The sequence below is a fragment of the Canis aureus genome, chromosome 23 (genome assembly GCF_053574225.1).
Source record: "Canis aureus isolate CA01 chromosome 23, VMU_Caureus_v.1.0, whole genome shotgun sequence".
Classification (NCBI taxonomy): Eukaryota; Metazoa; Chordata; class Mammalia; order Carnivora; family Canidae; genus Canis; species Canis aureus.
The window spans coordinates 38267376-38283251 of NC_135633.1; the positions used below are offsets into that span (position 1 = coordinate 38267376).

The 15876-nt window shown below is 41.0% G+C and overlaps 1 long non-coding RNA gene across 3 annotated transcripts in view; it reads left to right on the plus strand.

Annotated features, from left to right (window-relative positions):
* Positions 1 to 15876, plus strand: part of LOC144295008 (uncharacterized) — a 140650-nt gene that overhangs the window by 72041 nt on the left and 52733 nt on the right. For all 3 annotated transcript variants that reach the window (XR_013362355.1, XR_013362356.1, XR_013362357.1), the window contains one exon: positions 9173 to 9277. This is a non-coding gene — a long non-coding RNA (uncharacterized LOC144295008). The remainder of the gene's footprint in view (positions 1 to 9172; positions 9278 to 15876) is intronic.

Sequence of the window (15876 nt, forward strand, 5' to 3'; positions counted from 1 at the left end):
AAATGTACCCAGAAGTTCTAGTTCTCAGCATGAAGAAGGGTGTCAAGGTAAGTGCATGGATATTCATCACTGAGAAAGACCAAATGAAAGCCTCCCATGGGCCCCAGAACATTCTGTGGGGAACAGGGAAAGAAATTGTGTTAGGAACTCATGCTCTTCACCCAGGCTATGTGATGTCAAGCAAATTCCTTAATCTCTTGAGCTTTTTCTGTAAAATTGGAGTCCTTCTAAACATTAAATGGATTCAGGTAAGTAAAGCTCTCAGGCCAGCATTCAGTATATCCAAATTTCCTTCTCCTTCCATCAAAATGTTGATGATGATGATGATGCAGCCTCTCACTACCCATTCTATCCTCAGTGTGAGCAGTGGACACACTAAATAATAGTGAATTATGATAGCTAACATTGATTGAGGGCATATTATTTGAAAGCTTTATTTTAAACTCTTGGCAGCATGACCTCAATCCTCACAACTCTATAAGGGAGATAATATTAGTAGTCCTTGTTTACAAATGAGAAAGTCAAGGCTCAAAGACGTAATTCACCCAAGATACATAGCTAATAAGAGGCAGAACCAAGATGAAAATCCAGCTCTTATTGCAAAACCCATGCTCTTTACCAGTGCACTATTCCTTCCCATTGGTAAGGCAGAAAACAGAGAAAAGGTTAAACAAGTAAAGGTCCTATCCAAGGCATTGATGAAGATCAGTAGGATGGTTCCTGTTATCCTATTTCCCTGTATGGAAGCAGCTGCTGTAGGAAGCTTCCTGGAGAGTTCCCGCTGACGGTGGGACCCAGAAGAGATGCTACTGCTGAAATGAAGTCATAAACCTCCCCAACTGCCAGAGATGAGTGATGGCATCCAAAAAGCAAGCAGATCACATATGTAACCAGTACAAATAAAGCTGTAGGCAAGGGCATTGCCTCGTGTTATGAAAGTATCTTGCAGTCAGAATGTGGTAATTGAGTCCAAACAGAAGGGTGATGACTTGGCAGGCCGTCTAGAACAAGCCAAGTTAAAGTTTGCCCATGTGTCTGTAGACAGCTGTAGCTCTATCCATTCTAATTTTAAATGATCCATAGTGGTTCTGTGGGCAGAAAGCCCTGGGATGAGAAGGGCCTGAAGGAGATGCTGCCTGGGGAAGGCCAAAGCACCAAACAAACAAAAGAAATTACTACTGTTAAAAAAGAAAGAAAGAAAGAAATTACTACTGTTAATTTATTTTTATTTTTTTAAATAGTATTTTTTAAAGTTTTTATTTGAGAAAGAGAGAGGGAGAGAGAGAATGAGTGGAGGAGGGGCAGAGGGAGAAGCAGACTCCCCACCAAGCAGCCAGATGCAAGACTCAATCCCAGAACCCCAGAGTCCCAGGATCATGACCTGAGCCAAAGGCAGATAGATGCTTAACCGACTGAGCCACCCAGGTGCCCCACTAATGTTAATTTAATAATGCCAATGACATTAATAATGCCAGTGGTTTCATTAATGTTGTAGTCATCACCACCACTTCATTTATTCACTCACTCATGTATTTATTTATCTAGGAAACATTTATAGAGAGCCTACTGTGTTCCAGGCCCTGTGTCAGGTGCTAGAACATTAGGGAGTTCCCAGGAGCTTACAGGGTAGTCAGAAGATGGTCGTTAGCAGGCCCTTCCAACACAATCAAGTAAAAGCTCTACTATCAGCGAGGGCCTGCCATATGCAACCACGTTGTCTCCCTGCCAAAAGGTAATTGTGCAAATGGGAGTCAGGAAATACCTCCTATGATATGCAAGTCAGAAAAGGACTTTAAGAAGTATTCTAGCTCCCTCACTATGTTAAGAAGGAAGCCATGGACCTGAGTTATAAAAAGGATATACTGCAAATCAAGACTACACATAGTATCGACTGAATGGCTCTATCATAAGTGCTGCAGGAGTTTAAGGGAGACAAGTATCACTGTAAGTCAAAGAAGGCTTCCTGGAAGAGGTGGGACTTAAACTGGGCTTTCCTGAAAAAAATAAGAAGTGTATATGTCTGATGGGGGGGGAGGGGAAACACCTGTTTTCTTAGATATTGATCAAATTGTTCCTTAAGACTATAATTTTTTTATCTGTTTGTAAATAACCCCAAATTCTTGAGATCTGCAATTTTTTATTTGTGCATTTGAGAAGATCTGCTACCAGATATATGATTAGTTAAATAGGCTTTGGAGTCTGACAGACCTGGGGTCAAATCTACACTCCACTGTTTTCTACTTGTGTAACCTTAGTTTCCTCATATGTTAAATGGGTTAATAATGCCTACCATAGGACTGTGTTGAGTGTTAAATGATGTAATATATGTAAAGCATGTAGCATAGGACTTGACATTCAGGAAACACATAGCATAGCTTCTTTTTTTTTTTTTAAAGATTTTATTTATTTATTCATGAGAGACGCGGGTGGGGGGGGAGCAGAGGGACAAGTAGGCTCCCTTCAGGGAGCCTGATGCGGGACTCGATCCAGGGACTCCAGGATCATGCCCCCTAGGTGGAAGGCAGGCACTAAACCGCTGAGCCATCCAGGGATCCCCCATAACATAGCTTCTTAAATGTCATGATAATTACTTACCTGCATGGACCTTATGACATGTACAGTATATCCTATATTTATTCAATTTCTGTTAATTCTTTTATCAAATAGTTAGGCACAGTGCCAGGCATGATGCTAGATGTGGGACAAACTGTGTACCAGACAGACAATTTCTCTGCCTACTTAGGGCAGTTTAAAGGAATATGAGACATGTAAACCACAATTGGGGTACAATGTGAGTTGCACTGTAATAGGGGTAGGTACTAGTCATTATTGGTCAGCACTGGGAAGGCTATGAACTTTAAGAGCTATATTAGGGATTTCAGGGAACTGACCTCACCAGGGTGCAGTTGCTCTGAAAATGCTCCCACCAGCAAAGTCATTACCACTTCATTATTATTATTATTATTATTATTATTATTATTATTAAGTTTTTTGTTTTAATTCTAGTATAGTTAAACTACATATTAGTTTCTTTTTTTATACATATTAGTTTCAAGTGTAAATATTGTGGTTCAACATTTCTATACCTTACTCAGGGTTCATCATTATAATTGTACTTTTTAATCCCATCACCTGTTTCACCCATCACCCCACCTCCCCTTTTGTAAATAAGTTTGTTCTCTGTAGTTAAGAGTGTTTCTTGGTTTGTCTTTCTCTCTTTTTACACTTTGCTTGTTTGTTTTGTTTACTAAATTCCTAATATGAGTGAGATCATATGGTATTTGTCTTTCTCTGCCTGACTTATTTTGCTTAGCATTATACTCTCTACCTCCATCCGTGTTGTTGTGAATGGCAAGATTTCCATATTTGTTATGGCTGGATAATATTATGTTGTATATATGTAAATTACTTCTTTATCTATTCATCTTTTAATGGACAGTTGGGCTGCTTCCATGATTGAGCTATTATAAATAATGCTTCAATAAACATAGGGGTGCACGTATCCTCTTGAATTAGTTTTTTTTTGTATCTTGGGGGTAAATACCCAGTAGCACAATTACTGGATCACAGGGTTGTTTTATTTTTAACTTTTTGAAGAAATTCCATACTGTCTTCCACAGTGGATACACCAGTTTGCATTTGCAGCTACAGTGAATGAGGGTTTCTTTTTCTCCACATCCTCACCAACACCTGTTGTTTTCTTGTGTTGTTAACCTTAGCCATTCTGACAAGTGTGAGGTGATATTTTGTAGTTTTGATTTGTATCTCCTTGATGATGAGTGATGTTGAGCATCCTTTCATGATTCTATTGGCCATCTAGATGTCTTCTTTGGAAAAATGTCTATGCATGTCTTCTGCACATGTTTTAGTTGGATTATTTGTTTTTTGGTGTGTTGAGTTGTATCAATTCTTTATATATTTTGGATACTAACCCTTGATTGGATACTTCATTTGTAAATATCTTCTTCCATTTAGGAGGTTGCCTTTTAGTTTTGTTAATTGCTTCCTTTGCTATGCAGAAGCTTTTTATTTTGATGAGTCACTACCACTTCTTGATAGTTCTATGTTTGCTCTATACTTTGTACAATGTCATTTCCACTTAATAGCAGAGTAATCTGGATAGAAAGGGATGTCTTCTCTTAATAGTCCAGCATCCAGCAGAAATTAAAAGAAGCAGTAAAAATACACCTGAGCTTAAGCTCTAGACAATTTTCCAGGCTCCTCTCTCCCAGTGCATTTAGTATCTGTGGCAGCAAGCATCCAAAATGGCTCCCAGTGATCCCCACCTCCTGCAACTTATACCCTGGTATATTCCCCTTATGCATTATATCATGGCTGTCCTTTGTAACCAATAGAAAATGGCAGAAGTGATAGCATGGCACATCTAAAATTAGGTTATAATCTTGGGTGCTCTCTCACACATGCTCTCTTTCTCTTTTATGACTTTCCTTGGAGAAAGCCAAGTCTTGAGCAGATCTATGGAGAGGTTCACATGGCAAGGAGTTGAAACCTCCTGCCAACAGTCACATGGGTGAACTTGGAATTGGATTCTCTAGCCCTACTCAAATCTTCAGAGACTACAGCCTTGGCCAACAGCTTGACCTCATGAACTACCCAGCTAAGCCATTCCCAGATCCTGACTCCTAGAAATCATGTGGGATAATAAATGCTTATTGTTTTAAGCTACTAAGTATTAGGGTAATTTGTTTTGTAGCAATGAGTAACTAATACAGCGCCCCTGGATGCTTACCTGTCATGGCACTTACCACACTGTGTTGTAATTACTAGTGTATGCTTTCATCTCTTCCTCAAACTGTGAGCTTAATGGATACCATATCTTACTGTCTTTGGATTTTCATCAGTTGGCACATGTCTGGCCCATAGCAGATGGTCAAACAACTTTGTTGGATGAGTAACTTGCCTTTGTATAGCACATTAGAATTTATAAAGCATTGATACATTTAGATAGTCCTCATGGCACCCCTAGAGGATAACTACTAATATTATTCCCACTCAACAGATGAGGAAATTGAGGCTCAGTGACTCAGTTTTCTCACAGCCAATAGTTAATAAAATCACGACTCAAACCCAAGTAATCCAATTCCTAGTCTATGCTCCTGCCCCCGTACCAAACTGCTCTTCATTTACCTTGTAGGGGAGGAGGGGAGGAGAAAAATTATTCTAAAGACTGGAGTGCTGTCCAGTCATGATGGAGCTCTGTAGAAAGGGCAATGGACAAGAACATGGCTCACTTATGAATAGGCCAGATCTCTGTGGGCCTTCCCGACACCCCACATGCAGTATTTCATTTAATGATCATAAACCCAAAATAGGAAATTAATCATTACTATTCCTACTTCACAAATGAGAAAACCAAGGCAAGATCTCACGTATGTTAAATAGTAGAGCTGAGACTCAAGCAAATGTATTCAAACTCCTAGTTCAAGGCTCTTCTTATAAAACTCAAACTGTTTCCTTTTCCTAGTACTGGACAGATGGATTTGGGGTCCAGATAGAATTCTTAATTCCAGCAGGGATACACAGGGCAAGATATCACAGAGTCTCAGACAATGAGCAGACATGACTAATATAAGGACACTACCTGTGTGGCTATGTTACACCTCACCCTCATGTTGAGCTCCAGTCACTGATAATCAGTCCAAGGTTTCACAAGATCCCTTTTATCAATGAAAGGAAATATGCTGCTGTTGTGGTTAGAGTAATTTTCAGTTTACATGTCTTTAAAATGGGAAAAATAATTGTAGTAATGGTTAAATGAGATGACGTATGTAAAATGGCTGGCATGTAATAGATGTTCACAAGTATGTAAATACTCTTCTCCCTTCTGGCTCTATTCCTATGGGATAATTTTGGGACAGGAGCACATAGCGTTTTGTGAGCCTGTCTTTTCCCTATAAACTGAAGTCTTAACAGCAACAGTGGAAAGCAGAGGGAGAAGAGAATATTTCTGAAGACTCTGTGCAGTCTTCAGCTTGAAGGGTGCACTGCAGTGGGATTTCTGCTCTGTGTCAGCTGTGCAGTGGGGCAGGAAGACCTCCATTCTTCGAGGACAGGTATCATGCTGAGGAGAAGAAGCCCCAGCTGCTCTGTGGGATCTGATGGAATGTGCCTCTGGGCTGCCTGACGCCTTGCTGGGTTGGGTAAACTTGGCCTGTTGGTTTCCATCCAAGAGACCTTTCACCTTAAGGACTCAGTGACCAGAAAAACATTCCAGAAGCCAATAATTTCTCATTCTCCAGGGAGCCAGGGTGCAGACAGTTTCTGGGCTGGACACTGGGGACAAACCCATGAGAGGCCTCTGTGCTAAGGGCTCCATCTGATCCCAGGAAATGCAGTACTGGTTCCATGTGCTAGAAGACACAGCCTCCTGCCAGGAAAAGGATCTGGGCTTTGTCTTCATTCACTCCAGCATTTAAATGAGGCTGTCTAGGGTTTCATAGATGGGCTGTGAAGATGGCCAGTCCACCGCTGGAAGTCAGAGTGAGCCTGACTCTTGCAGTCCTGTTCAATGCAATTCAGAGCAATTAGACAACCACGTGAGAACCAGGCGCAGGCCTTTGAGGACATAGGTGACATTGTGAAAAGACTTTGAAGTCGGAGTCTTTAATTGAATCCTAGATCTACCATCTACTAACTATGACTTGGGAAAGATATTTAACCTTTCTGGGCCTCAGTTTCTTTATCTGTAAAGTAAGAGTAATAAAGTAAGAGTAATGCCTGCTCTGCAAGCCTGAAGTAAGGATTAAATGAAGTTGTCATGTGTAAAGGGTATAGAAAAGTGCCTGCTGCCTGATGAGCACTCAACAAACCAATCTGTATTACTACATTTCATGTGGAGACAGACAAGAGGCAAAAACAGCCACAGTAAAAGAGACAGTATATGTAAAATTCAATATAACTCCTTTGATTTTTTTTCGACTATCATATATTGTGGAACCTCCTAAGTGCTAGTGACTAAAGAAAGATATAAGGACAATGGCCCCGACCAACAAGAACTCAGAATTTTACACCTAAGATGGATAAGTAAGCAAACAATTTCTATTGGATTTCCCTGTAATCTAAGATAAAGGATAGAAAATGCTGTTGGAGCAGGATGGAGAAGGTGCTCACATTGTCTGAAGGAGTTAGGGATCTTGCTGAAGAAGCAACAGTTGGGCTCTGTTGGCAGTCTTGAAAGATGAACAAGCAGGCATTCACCAAGTGAAATGAGTATAGAACGTCATTGCTGACACTGGGGACAGTGTATGGGAAAAACATAAAGGCATGAAAGAGTTTGGTTAGAGGAATGGGACCTATGGAATAACTGGATATAAGGGACAGGATAAAGGACCATCAGCTTTGAGAGATACTAAAAAGACCTTGTTTGCCTGCTGAAGGGTTAGGACTTTGTTCTGAAGGCAAAGGGGGATTAAGAGCAAAAAAACAAGATGATTAATTTGTTTTTAGGAAAGATAACTGGGTGGCAGTTGGGGTGCAAAGGGGAAAGACTAGAGGCTGGGCCACTGGAAGCATCTGAAGATAAAAGCACATCTGGGTTACATAATCAGGAAGTTGATGGGGTCTCAGGAAGAGAGGCTAGACCTCTTGGCTCCTGGTTTGAGCTTTTTCAATTAGATTACTCCTCATTCCACATCTTTGAAACCTGCCTACTAAGCAAACCTTGGCCCAGAATTATAGTGCTCATGTGAACAGGACAATAAAGCATGCCAAATTGCAACTAAGTTTGATTTGGACCAAGGCACCTGCTTTTTATCCATGGTTCACCACAGCATTAAAATATGTTCAACATTTTTCTGAGCATTTACTCCCTGAGGCCTATATTCCTAAGGAGAATGCAAATTGTTATTGATTTGGGCCAGTCATTTATCCATTTGCTCATTTTATCTATTCACAGAACCACAGAAATATATCAGCAGCTACTGTGCTCTAGTCTGGCTAAGTCCTGAGGATATGGAGACGGAAGGCAATCTCTGCCCTCAGAAAGCTCAGCCTGCTGGAGGGAAAAGCAGAAAAGTAAATACACAGGGACAATCCAGTGTGATGGTTGCTAATCTAATGAGAGAGAGGTTCTAATTGTTATGGGAGCTTGGAGCAGGCATACTCAACAGTCTGAGCCATCAGGGAAGTAGGGGACACTTGTTTAAGGCTTGAAGCACAAAGAAGAGGGTGCAGAGCTACTCTGAGTAGAAGGAAGAGCATATGCTGCTTGGAGTTACAGCGCAGTGTCAGGAATGATGAGAATTCGAGAATTCAACAGTCTTCTAGCCCCGAAGCCAAACACATGCTCTGCCTGTTTTAATCAAATAAACCATATTAATTCAGATTCAACTTACGACTTCCTTCTGGTACCTCACTGCACAAGGCTAAGCCAGCGCCTACTTTCCCTCAAATTATCAAATAGGCAAAGTTTGCCTGGCGTTTTTGACATCCTCTTTCAGTGCCTGTCTCGGGACACCTTGAACTCTGGCCCTGGTGCCTGAAGCTGTTCTTCCAAGAACCAAGAGCCACCTCATCTCCCGCCCCTACAGGGGCCCAGGTTCCCAGTCTCTTTTCTCACTCGCTTCCATATCAAGTCTTGGCTTGTGGGACAAATTCTGCCCAGCTTTTGGTTGGTGTTACCTTCTGAACCTGAAAGTCTACCACACACTTTAATTGTTCATAACCACTAATCGGCTTAAGGCATTCACCCTTGTCAGAGTTATCTACTCAACATGGTCTTTCCTCACTTTACTTGTCCTCTGTGAGGTACATGATCTCATCATTCTTCCACTTGTGATTTTTTATGAAATCTCTTTCTCTGGGGCCACCTCCTACTTCTCTGGCAGCCCCATACATAAAGCTCTGTCATCACACTTTTCAAACATACAGGTTTTTTTGTTTTGTTTTTTAAGATTTTATTTATTCATTCATAATAGACACAGAGAGAGAGAGTCAGAGACATAGGCAGAGGGAGAAGCAGACTCCCTGTTGAGCAGGGAGCCCCATGCGGAACTTGATTCCAGGACCCCAGGATCACGCCCTGAGCCAAAACCAGACACTCAACCATTGAGCCACCCAGGCATCCCAAACATACAGGGTTTTAATGATTTCCCTATTTTTGTCTTCATACTAGACAAAAAAGCTCTGGTTTTACTCACTTTTCTTTCCCTAGTTCCTGGATGAACAAATGAATTAGTAAGGAAAAGGATTGAAGTCTCTGGAACAAACTTCTGCCAGTGGAATGCCACTCTAGATGTAAGAATGGCAAACATAAGAGGTATGTTGGAGAACCAACTTTCAGTACCCCTCTATGCTATCAGCCACTGCCTACTTTGCCTGGGTCTAAGGTAAGTTGTGAGAAAAGAAACGATGTCCCTGGAAACAGAGAGAAGGCAGCATCTTCTACCTTAATTTCTTTGAGCCCTGTCTAGCCGAATTTCCCTAGGCCCATTTCTGTGGGCCTGTGCTACTTTGCATGGCTCTTATTCATGAACTTGGAACTATTAATGACACACCGGAAGCTGATATTCTACTTGACCTGAATTATGTTTTAACATTAATGCTGTGAAACTTCACAGAGGAGAACTAAACTGAAGTTAATACTTACTAAAAAGAAAACGAGGAGTCCCTGGTTTATTATTAGAAAAATTCCAGCCTTTGGTCTGAATTATTTTCCAGTTTTACTGAGAAATAATTGCCATACGTCATTGTATAGGTTTAAGGTGTACCACATGATTGTTTTATTTACATATATTGTGACATGATGACCATAATAAATTCAGCCAACATCTATCTGCTCATATAAATACAGTAAGAACAAAAGGGAAAAATGTTTTCTCCTTGTGATGAGAACTTTTAGGATTTATACTCTTAACAGCTTTCCTATGTATGATACAACAGTGTTAGCTAGAGGTGGTGTGTTGTGCATTTCATCTCTAGTATTTATCTTATAACTGGAATTGTGTACCCTTTGATCACTTTCCTCTAATTCTCCCTACCGAGCCCCTGCCTCTGGTAATAAGTCTGACCTTGTTTTTTTTAAAACAAGGTTGTTTGTTTGTTTTTAGATTCCACATGTAAGTGAGATCGTATAATGATTGTCTTTATCTGCCTGACTTATTTCACTTAGCATAATACCTTCAAGGTCCATCCATGTTGTTGCAAATGGTAGAATTTCCTCACTTTTTTTAATGGCTGAATAATAATGCATTGTATTTAGATACCACAACTTCTTTATCCATTCACCCATTGAGGGATACACAGGTTGGCTAATGTAAATAATGCTGTTATGAACAAGGGGATATAGATATCTTTTCATATGAGTGTTTTTGTTACCTTTGGAGATATTCCCAGATTAATTTCTTTTTTGTGTTAAGATCCAAAAATACCAAAAAGTATGACTGATTAGCCACATAAAGCATATGCTGAGTGTCCTCAGCCAAAGCCAAATACGAGAAAAGTCAAACAGTGTATAGAAAACAAATAAATGAATCACAGTATTGGGTAAACTGCTGTTTGGCACAAATCCATGTCACAGACCAAGAAGTATCTCTGCAAAAATGTGAGAAATTTAAAAAAAAAAAGTGAGAAATATCTGGAAAAGATGTGGAAAATATCTCAGAAACAGATCTGAATTTGACCTGTAAGCTTGACTACAACTGAACTTTGACCCACAGGAATAATACATGATGTTTTCCTTTAGTACATATTTTGTCATCACTGTGCATGGCCAGCTGGAGCCAGGTTGACCCACTGCCATAGGAAGCAAAGGTAACGGAATCTGGCTGCTTAGAGCAGTGGAATGGAAGCAGGCACAGGAGCTGGGAGCCCTGAGTCAAATAGCTGTGTACCACATGTAACATTCTTTAAAAAGCCCTAGCCTTCCACATGCATTAACATATAACTGACTACAGACTGTTTAGTCTAATGTCCAATTTTTAAAAAATATTTTATTTATTTGTTTGTTTGTTTGAGGAGGAGAGGGACAGATTGAGCATGTGTGTGTGTGTGAGCAGGTAGAGGGGCAGAGGGAGAGGTAGAAGGAAAGAATCTCAAGCAGACTCTACATTGAGTGCAGAGCCAGACACTGGGCTCGATCTCATGACCCTGAGATCATGACCTGAGCCGAAGTCAAGAATAGGTCACTTAACCGACTAAGTCACCCAGGTGCCCCAGTCCAATGTGACATTTAATTACAATAGAGTTTTAAAAAATTACAATAGACTTTTTTTAATTCACGGAATTGCTTATTCTGTGGTTAAAGTCAGCTTGTGAATATTAGGGATGAAAAGATAGGAATGACTGGGACCTAAATTTTCCAAAATCTGTCAGGTAACTAGTTTTGTGTGCTAAGTTCTAGGCACATAAAGAGCTACAAAAAATCAACAGGCACAAATCCTTCTGCTTTCAAAGAGTGTGGAGTCTAGGAGCACAGTGGTCAGGCACAGGAACTGCAGTCACACTTGAGTTCAAATCTCTACTGGAGCCTTAGCTGTGATCTTGGGCAAGTTATAAGCCTCTCCTTGCCTCAGTGTCCTCATCTGTAAAACAGACCTAATAGCATAAGGTTTTTGTAAGATTTAAATGAGCCAGTACATGTAAAGCATTTAGAATAGTGCCTTGCCCATAATAAGTGTTTAATAAATGCTAGCTATCAGTACTACTGTTTCCTTCTACCTTATTTCATAGGTATAACATCACTCTCTTACATTTCCTCCTAGACAGGGAATCGTCTGAGAGGTGCATATCAAAAGCACATATGTAAGTTCTGGAGGCTTAGCTGATGGAGATATTCACTGCACCCTTGGAGAAAGATTACCCATGTTTTGTAGAGACATAACATTACTAAGGTTTGAAGGAAGGGGAGGATTTGCATATACCGATGTTGGCAGTGGGATCGGAGGAAGAATTCAGAGAGAAGGTTTCCAAGTTGAGAGCAACATTAGCAAAACACGAAGCAGTAAACATGCTGGATCTGAGGAAACAGCTGAGGTCAATCTTGTTGTATCAGAATGTGTGAAAACAAAGGAGCGGGAAAGGGCAAGAGGGACTGCTGGGGCTAAACCCAAGAGGTTCGCTCACAAAGGTGATTTTACTCACCTGTTCCCTGTACTTTGCCAAACTAATGAACTTATCACCAAAAACCACTCTCAGAGGGAAACTTTGACAATAAAAATGAACAGATGAGAGAGCTTAAAAAACAAAACATGTCCCTTTCCCCCAAAGACCAGTAAGCCCAGGGAAACTCAAATTCTGGTTCCAGTTTTCACTCATTCATTCATTCATTCAAGTGGGGGAGGGGCAGAGGAAGAGGGAGAAAGAATCTTCAGCAGGTTCCATGCTCAGCACAGGGCCTGACGCTGGGCTTCCATCTCATGATCTTTTTTTTTTTTTTAAGGTTTTGTTTATTTATTCATGAGAGACAGAGACACAGGCAGAGACAGAAGCAGGCTCCATGCAGGGAGCCCGATGTGGGACTCGATCCGACGACCCTAGGACCATGCCCTGGGCTGAAGTCAGGTGCTAAACTGCTGAGCCACCCAGGGATCCCCATCTCATGATCTTGAGATACTGACCTGAGCCGAAATCAAGAGTCAGACACTTAATCACCTGAGCCACCCAAGTGCCCTGGTTGCAGCTTTCTGCTTGTCAGCTGTGAATATCCTTTCCAGTGTTTCAGTTCAGCTATACTCTGTCAAACCACTAGATAAATAAGTGTACACATCATAATAGAGATGGTAGTTAGATTCACGGCAATAATTCCTGATAATTGTGAAGAGTTCTAAGGCTTTGTTAGAAATAATTGGGGTTTGGGATGCCTGGGTGGCTCGTGGTTGAGCGTCTGCCTTTGGCTCAGTTCATGATCCTGGGGTCCTGGGATCAAGTCCTACATTGGGCTCCCGTGGGAAGCCTGCTTCTCCCTCTGCCTATGTCTCTTTATCTTTCATGAATGAATAAGTCAAATCTTGAAAGAAAGAAAGAAAGGAAAGAAAGAAGAAAGAAAAAGAAAGAAAGAAAGAAAGAAAGAAAGAAAGAAAGAAAGAAAGAAAGAAAGAAAGAAAGAAAGAAAGAAAGAATTGGAGTTTGACTTGCTGTTATAGCCATGCAAAAGAAAAAAGTAAGTCCATATGCTTATTTTAGAATTGGTAGGGCCTTTCAAGCCCTGTAGACTATGCCCACTCACAGTGCAGAAGAAGGAAAAGAAGTTTGAAGGTTAAATGGACTTACTCCAAGTCACCCAGCAATCAATAGCAAAATCATTTTCTGAACACAAAATTTGGGGGAAGCCAAAAAAAGCTTTTATGCACACTTGTAAAATCTGCATATACAGTGTATTCAGTGTTCTGTCCCACCCCTCATCCATGAATCTTTGAAATTTAAAGTACAATATCCCAACAGGAGGCTTTTAAAAATTGGAACACAAATTTTTTTATATTTACAAAAGTGATCTTTGTGAATTTATATGGCATGCTATAAAATAATTCAGTAAAGCTATTAAAATTAACTATAGCTGACTCTGAGCACTTGTTCTTTGGCAAACATTGTACTGAGCACTTACAATGCATTATCTCATATCATTAGAACAACAACTCTCACAAAGGTACTACTGTTATCCTCGTTTTATGGTTGAGGAAACTTAAAGAGATTTAGTAACTTGCTCAAACTTACACAGCTAGTGAGGACCAGTCTGGACTCAAACCTCCTGACACTCCTATTAACTGTAAAAAGACTGAATCTTTGTAGCTAGTAGTGGATGATACCTACCTTGTACCAGTAAATCAAAATTATCCAGCCAAGGTGTAGAAACTAGAAGATTTAATCTTTAAAAAATTTTACCCTAATAGGTAAAACCTCTGATAGGTAACACTTCTAATAGGACTTCTTATCTGTTTGTCACAACCACCCATTTTTACTGCACTTTGCTGGAAAACAGATGCCTGTGGTTTATCATAGATTTCAGTGACCGTTAATAACTGTTAGCAACCTGTGGCCTTCCTGGTGCTGTGACCATCAAACATTGCCCTGCTGTGAATGGAGCCTGCTTGATTAGCCTGGGATCCTGGCAGTGTCTAGAGTCTTGAGAAGTAGTACTTTGGCTTGCCTTGGGCCCAGCCTTCTGCCCCACCTGGCCTCACCTAGCCATGACCTGGTCATCTGGTCATTCCACTGATCATAGGCCCCATTCACTGCATTACTCCTGCTTCCTCTCAGTTCTACTGCCCCTACCCTTCTCTAGACATCCATCAATCACCTCTTGCCAGGACTACTGTAAAATCTCCTACATCCTCATGCACTTCTTGATTTCTTCTAGCCCATCCTCCTCTGCTACCAGATTAATCCTCCCACCAATCATGTCTATCCTCTGTTCTGAACTCTTTGATGGCTTCACATTGCCTTTAAAGTAGAATCCACCCTCCTAAGGATGGCATTCAATACCCTTCACAATTTGGCCCTTCCTTACCTTCTGGGACTCAACAAATATTTGGTCGATCAGTGAATGCTTTCTTTAGAAATCCTGTTAGCAAACCTTCCCTCCACATGTTATTCAACATCCACAATGTGTTGGATTTTAAGAATTTACTGGGTTTTTTTCATAGGATAACGGTCATAGTTATGGACACAGAAACTGGAGACCTTGGGTTCAGGTGCCACTCTGGCCCTTTCTCTCTATGTGGATTAGGGAAATAATTTCCCTCCTTTAAGCTTAATTTTCTTCATTTGTGTAGAGGAAAGTAGATCTAAATGATCTTGAAGACTCTTATAGCCCATGTGTCTACTGGCCCCTCATACTAGAGTCCCCTTGAAAGAAGAACCAAGAATGTTAGCCCCTACCAGCCAAAGATATGTGTTCCACAACTAAATCCTGTGCTCAGCAGCTTCAAGGCATCCTACTTTACCCCCCTGCCCCCTTAAGCACTGTCTCTTGGAATCTCCTGACTGGCCCTGTACTGAGTGGCAGCACTGGCATTCACATCTTCAATGTATCAGACCCTGGGGCTGAGACAATGGAGCTCATAGACTTCAGCTATGATCTCATCTTCTGACCGAGATTTTTCTTGGCCTGTGATTGCTCAGCCATAACTAGGGGAGTGCGGGGGTGGGGGTGGGGGAGCCTTTACTCCAGGAAGTGCTAGTCCTGACTCAGCATGCCTTAGGTCTGAAATTTAGAGCAGGAACTTGTGTGAACTGGCAGGAAACTTGTAGGTTCCAGTAGGAAAGAGAGGAGGAATCCAGGCAAGCCCAGGAGAGACAATCCTGAGAGCAAAGAGACTTGAAGAGATGGAAGGTAGCAGGGTTGATGTGAGGAAGAACTCTTACCAAGAAATGTCTGCATGCCAGGCACTTTGCATCTGGGCTACTATTTTGCAAGGCTACTTCCAAAGCTCAAAGAGATACACTTTTCCAGAACCACATGACTAGTAAGTAGCTGTGGGATTCCAATCTGGGTCTTCAAAAATCAGTGTTTTTTCTTGCACGCACCCTGAGAAGCATCTGGGAGAAACTTAGAAAGTCTTGAGAGTAAAGCTTTACCTTTGGGAAGTACTTACTGGTGATTATTTCTAGGAAAGGGGCAAAATACTAATGGGATAATATTTAGTCTCAAATCACCAGCACTAACTATGAGAAAAGGTAGAGTTATAATCATCACATGAAATAGCTTTAGGTCATAGATGAATGTTGTCCTTTGGGGAGATACAAAATGATGTCATTAATTCCTTGATCATGAATGTGACTAATAAACTAGGTGTGGCATCAGTCATCTCATCCACGCAGCTGTCTGGGTCGGCTAATCTGTGGTTTGAGTCTCAGCTGCTGTCTGCCCAGTGGCGTGCTACACTCTAATCTCCTGGCTTCACAGTTAACTTGACAGTTTTG